Genomic DNA, 7,103 nt, shown 5'->3' on the forward strand with positions numbered 1-7,103 from the left:
GCCTCCCAGCTTCTCAGGGGAAAAATTCTGGCAAAGGGATTTTTCAGAAAATATCATGGCAACACCTCAGGCTTGTGAAAACCACCAGGCCATGATTACTGCAGCCCAGGCTGCTGCTAATGTTGACATTTTACCATTTAAAAACATAAATGTAAACAAATAAACATATAAATAAATAAAAAAAGCCCCCAACATTCATTTAATCTATGCTGGTAAGCACCAGGTGTAGCAATGCTCCCTCTCTTTTTGCACCATCTCTTGAATTAAGAAATGAACCTCCTTGTGCCCCAGAGCCACACTGATTGCTTTCAAATCCCTGAGCTGCTTTTCCCTTTTCCAATTTGGCATTACCCATATTCTGTTCTTTTAATTAAGCACTGGCTCTAAATAATTATTTAAAACAATGGATGGAAAATGTGGAGAAATGAAGATTTAATTTTGGCTTCTCACACTGTTTCCTAAGGAGCTCTTTGGGCCAGTGCTGTGCATGTCTGATGTCCTCATTGTTCATTGGGAGCACAGCACTGCTCATGCAAAACACTCACCACTATTCCTTTCCCCCACATTATAATGCTGCCAAATTCTGGTCCCAGTGGGGTTGGGAAAAAGCTGAGATATTGGAAGATTTCCTCATCCATTAAAATATAAACAAGACAGGTCTTTAATGCCTGCTTGGAAAGTTTTCTCGCAGGCTGCGGAAGGAAACCAAGGAACTGGAAAAGTTTGGCTGGAATCGATCTAAAACCATGATGTTGAGTGAGATTTAGTAAAAAACCTAGAGCAGAGAGCCTCCTAATGGCTTCCCTGATCCACAGGCAGCAAATTCCCTTCCCTGCCTCTCCTGCCCTCCTTTCCACAGTGATTTTTCCTCTGAAATCCACAGGAGGAAGAGTTTCAGAGACCTAACACAAATAAAAACAACCATAATGCAAGTGTAAAAGAATTGAGAAAAAGAATATTTGGAGATGGCAAGGAAAAGATCAGAGCAATGAAGCTGAAATTCTGTATGGAAGTTTCACAAATAAAACACTGGTGCAGTGCTTGCAATGGATCTCAAAACATCCATCCACAATGTTCTCTTTAAATCAGCTGGTGTTCAGTCGTCTCTGTGATGAAGGCTAAAACAATTAGGATGGATGGGGTAAATGAGTGTTTCTGCTTAGAAATTGGATTTGGTGAAATAATAACTGTAAGGAATGAAAAAATATTAGTTTTATCCAAATATCTTTTTGCTTTTTTAGGTGTGTTTTAGGGAAAGCTAAGCATATTTAGGAACACTGCAATTTTACAGCGCAAAGAGATCAATTTGAGCTCACCTTTTCCCCTTTTTCCTCTCCCTGTCCTTACAGAGGAAATAATAAGTAAAAGTGCTTTTTCCTAGGTAATTTTCTCACATATAAAAATATTTAATACCTTCTGGAAAATTACAAATATTTGTAGGAACAGGTGAAGTAATAAACCTTTATTTAAACTGTGATTTTCTCCTTTTCTTGCTTTATGACAGAAGTAATCAATTTCAAAAGAAAAGTGGCATTTCTCTTCCACAATATTTCTGTTTAAGCCCATAAAGAACACAATCATTTGGCAGCTGCTTTTCTTTGAGTTTTTGGGTGTCTGGTTTTGCTACAGGTAACTCTGAGGAGGATCAGAACTTAAGGAAAATGAGAAGAAAAAATAAACTTTGGTTATTTTATTACTGATGCAGTGAAGTTTTTGCAAATTGCTGCATGGGACTTTTTCCTCACCTGGATCAAGCCTTTGGGAAAAACCAAGGAAAAAATTGATATAAGCATTGAGGGGTGCTTGGGACCTCTGGGTATGGTGGCATTTGGAGTTGCTTCACTGGTGTTTGGAGGCAGATCAGGCATGGTTCAGGAGGATATGAGGAGCTGCATTCTCAGCAGGCTGACACAAATCCATCCCAGAAAACCTTTCTCCTTCCAGGACTATGAAGTTGACTCTGAATTCCAAGAGAAGGCTGCCTTCCTGACAGAGACATTTGGGTAGAATTTTCATTTAGTTGTAATTATTCCAGCAAACAATCCCACTGCATCCTTGGGAATGTGCTGGCAGCCAACGACACCAGTGACAGTGTGGATTCTTCATGGCTTATGCTTTGTGATACTGAAACCCTGCAAATCCACCCAGGAAATGTCTGGCTTTGCCTCTCAGAGTGTCTGGAGCTTTGATGTGGAATGCTGGCCACAAACAGTGCTCTCATTTATTAGCTGCCTTTGGCATCTGGCAGTTTGAAAAGATGAAGAGAGGGATTCACAGCAATATTTTGAATAAATCCAGCTATTATTGGTACATGGAGACAGAAGGGTGCTGTGTTTGTTCTTGTGCCAGCCTTGAGAGAAAACCTGGTGAAAACCACCAGAGCATGATCACTGCAGCCCAGGCTGCTGCCAGTGTTGACATTTTTACCATTTAAAAACATAAATGTAAATAAATAAACATATCAAGAAATAAAAACACAGCCCCCAACATTCATTACTCAATTACTGAATGTTATATATCAAAAGTGTTCTCAGCATTATTCCAGCACATTTAATTGTGCTCTGTGCCATACCTGCCCAGTGAGCAGAGTTGTCCACTGGGTTACTCAGTATAAAATGTTAAAATATGGAGGAACTGAAATTCAGAATTTTACATTTACTGAATCCAACTTGAATTTTTACAGAGCAGCTCTGGGCCCCACCTTTGTGTGTGTCTGTAAGGAATACAGCAGGACTTACAGCTGAACAAGATGCTGTTTGCTTCTGGGCATGTTTTTATTGTCCCAGAAAGATTTTCAGCTGATAACTTGTTTGAGACTACATTTTGCAGCCCATATAAAAATCAGCTGGCTTAGTCACAGGAGATGGTAGATACTGCTGCAAATTTCCTGAGTTTCTTGGCATTTATTTGACTACCTGTTAGCATTTATCTGACTGCCTGTTCTCCTCCTGTTCACTCAATTGCCCACAGCTGTGACATCAAATTCTTGACCAGGACAAAGGCACCTCTGTTTTCTGAAAGGTCAGTGAGAAGCATGACCTTGTGAAGTTTGGTCTCTTTCCTGAAAGGACATCTCACTCTCACCTGAGTTCTCAGAAAGCCAAAGTCACCATGCCAGGATGTCCACGCTGTGTCTTTGTCCTGCATCTGGGATATTCTGTGTCCTGCACTTCTCTTGTGACACAGCACTCCCAAAGATAACACAATTCTTATGTTCTTCTGGATCTCTTCTGGTACTCCCTGTGCAGACTGGAGGCTGTGTGGCCTCCCTGAGAAAATGCATATTTGGCGTCTTCCAGCTTTGTTATTTCTAGCACTTCCCCCAAAATTCATTTCTTAAACGGGGATTTTCATGGGATAAAGCCATACACACCAGAGAAAGGAGCACCTGGGGTGGCCTCTGCTTGTCTCCCCATCCACATGAGCAGCTGATATTTGTGCCATGTCTTGGTGTGCTGCATCTTTGAATTCCCCAGAGCCTCTCAAATCCATTCAGTTGCTGTGGCTGCCCTGGCACTTGTCCCTGAGAGCAAGATGTGACACACATTTGCCTCCCAGCAGCCTTCATTCAGGCCTGTGCAGGCATCCTCTCAACTTTGTCAGGGAAATTCAAAATTCAGAATAAGAGATGCAGTTTGAAGTTCATGTGATGGTGCCTGAGTTTTTTCAAAGTGGGGTGCTGAGTAAAAATACAACTTCGCTCTGTGCAAGTTGCTGATATTTGAGGTGAGTCTTCATGGCAGCTTCTTGCTGGAATTCCTGCTTCATTTGGCAGGTGATGGATGAAGCAGGAGATAGAATTAAGGATGAAACAAAGGCTTAAATTGTTTCTGTGATTGTACAACTTTTGTTTGTGTAGGGACAGGTATTAGTGGCTGTCAGCTGAACAAACTGTGTCTGTGCTCTAAAGTCACCTGCTTGGAGTTTGTTTTCTTTCCCAGTCTCCATAAGGATGCAAACAGATCTGTGTCTATTTTAGCATTTCCCTGGGGAGTCAGAGGGACCCTGCTAACCTACAGAGCCCCTCAGCCATGCTCTGCATTTACTGACACAGGTTTACTCAGGTTTTCTGTCTAGTTACACACAAAACCTGCAATTACAGCTGCTGGAATTAATAAATCCTCTGTGGTGCCCTTGCAAACCAGGCTTACATTATTAACATACCCAAGTAAAATCTCATGGAAAGTTTTACTGCAATTCCCCTGCCAACACAGCCTTGACTGATTCACTCAGCACAGGCAGGCGAGTTAATGTTCTGTACCTGTTGCCCAGTTTTCTGAGCTGTGAAAAACACCAATCACTTGGTTTTTAAAAATTTTAAATGTTTAATGATAATAAAAATGGTTATAAAAATAGCAATCTAATTAGAGTAATTATAATTTGGACAATTTGGATTAGGACAATATGAGACAATAAATACAAAGAGTTATGGACATTTTGGGTGCCTCTTTCTCGGCAAAATAAGCCCAAAAAAGGACACACATTAACAGAGGATTAACTCTGAAAAACAACAGCCTGTTGCATATTCATACACCTCATACATGATGCATAAATTTCATTCAAGTACAGGATTCTGTCTGGTCAGTGTCAGCTTCTTCCTTTTAATCTTGATGGTGTCTCCAGGGCTGAGGAGGCAGGAAGAAGTTCATTCTTCTGATAAGAGGGCAATAAATTCTCTTTCTCTGAAAGATTCAGGTGTCCTGTGGCTGCTGTCTCAGTGCAAGCACTTTCTTAAAAAAAATATCCTACGTAGCATAGTTTCTGTTTTAACCTTATGTTATAACCTGAAACTATATTTAACACACTACTTAAGCAAATTAATACAGCATCACTTTCTAACATAGCACACATAATATTCATTTGAATATTTGTGAAAAACCAATCATAAAATAGGCATTTTTCACATGAGCTCTCTGCTGGGAGCTCACAGTGGTGCCTTTGGCCTCAGCTTTGCCAGGAGAGGATCTGCAGTCCCCAGCAGCCCCTCTCACTGCCCAGTGTAAGCAGCCCTTTCAACAGATGCACAGAGGGATCTGAGCTGGCAGAACCAGCAATTTGGCACCTGATAAAACCCCACCCTCTGAGGCCTCAGCTGGGCAAACACAGCCTCCTCCTGGGGATGATGCCCTGGCTGAGGATCAGCCATGCAGCCCCTGGCCCTGGGCTGGCAGCAGGGCCTCCTCCTGCTGAGGGGAGAGGGGAACCCTTCCTCTGCTTTCACAGAGAATCTGTTTGCCCTCCTGCCAACAGGGTTTGGGTTTTAATTTTTATTTTATTTTTTATTGTTTTGCTAATGCTGCCATTGCTTGGCCACGTGCTGGTGCCAGTGGTAGGGGGGCACCCAAGGCAGGCAGAGGTCACTGTCAGGGTGGGCAGGTGCCCAGGGTGCCCAGAGAAGCTGTGAATTTCCCCATCCTAGAAATGTCCAAGGCCAAGTTGAATGGAAAGGGCTCTCAGAAACCACTTCTAGTGAAAGGTGTCCCTGCCCATGGCAGAAGGTTGGAAATAGATGATCTTTAAGTTCCCTTCCAACCCAAACCATTGAATGAATCTATGATTCTAAGTCTTAAAACTATGTTCAATTTTTACCTTTAAAAAAAAGTATATTTATATTTATATATATTTATATTTATATGCTACAGATATATATTTATATTTATAAATATAGATATTAACTATATATATTTATATATAAATAATATAAATTATAAAAAAATAATTTTTAATTTAATTGCCCTGTTGTGTAACTCTGCAAAGTCAATTTCCTCCTTTTCTTTGACAGATTTCCTAATGCCAAAACCAGGGGGAGGCAGCTGTGCTGCACATGCCAAGGTGAGCCAGCACTGAGGCTCATGTGGACAAAGTGCTTTTGTCACATCCCTTCCCTGTCACCTGATTCGGCCCCGGTGGATTTTCCTTCCCAGCAGGAGGTGGAAGCTGGTCAGGACCTGAAACGAAAGTATTGTTTTGTTCTCAGCAGTGATTCATTCTGCAGTGAGAACTCCTCAGCAATCTGGCAAATTATTCTGTTTATCTACCAAGCAGAAGATGACACATAAATAACTGTTCAAAGTAGTTTGAAACCATGTCCCAATAATAGCACAGGTTGTCACATTTTTTCCCGACAAACAATAAATGGGTTTGGCTTTTGGTAGGATTTTTTTTCCTGTTGTGACTGTACTTATATGTCCAGTTTAAACTTCTTAAAGTATTTCATAATTTCTGCCCCATTTTAAAGCTGAATGCCTTGCCATGTCTTGGCAGGGTACATTTATTACTGCACACTATATATCATATTCTTTTGTACCACAGATTTATGTAAATTCTCAGTGTGTGCTTTTAGCTGACAAAGGGATCTGCAGAGTCATGCAGAAGAAATCTATGTGTGATAAAGAGATCACACAAAACACATAAAGAGCATTTTTCCCTGGATGCCTGACCTATAACTGCCTCCTAAGTCTGTGCAGGTGGTTCTGACCACAGGGCAGAAATTTTTTACTCATTTCTCCACACCCTTCTCAAGCTCTCCCTTTAAAACAGCAACAAATACATTAATTCAGCTGTTCACAGTTTCTTGCCACTCACTGTGTACTTTTATCATTGCCTGAGGATTTCTCTTTTCCTTGCCCTGTGGCAAATAACACATTCCCACAGAAATCAAAGGACACTCCCTTTACAGAACTGGAAACTCAGTGATTTCTGTGCTTCTTCAAGTGGAAATGGCTTCTGTCACACAGATCCTGTTCTGTGGCTTGAATCACTCAATAGAATAACAGGCTTTATACAAGAGCATGCAGTGAGAGGACAAGGGGAATGGGAATCTAAACTGACTGTCCTTCAAAGATGGGATATTAGAAAGGAATTCTTCCCTGTGAGGGTGCTGAGGCACTGGAACAGGTTGCCCAGGGAAGCTGTGGGTGCCCCTGGATCCCTGGAAGTGCTCAAGATGAGTTTGGAGGGGGCTCTGAGCAAGCTGGGATTGGGGAAAGTGTTTGGGAACTTTAAGGCCTCTTCCAACCCAAACCATTCTATAATTCTGTGAAATAACTCATCTCGTACTGCAGCCAGAGGCACAATTAAAAAATTTGTGGTCAGATGGGTTG

Source organism: Zonotrichia leucophrys, chromosome 1 (assembly GCF_028769735.1).
Source record: "Zonotrichia leucophrys gambelii isolate GWCS_2022_RI chromosome 1, RI_Zleu_2.0, whole genome shotgun sequence".
Lineage (NCBI taxonomy): Eukaryota > Metazoa > Chordata > Aves > Passeriformes > Passerellidae > Zonotrichia > Zonotrichia leucophrys.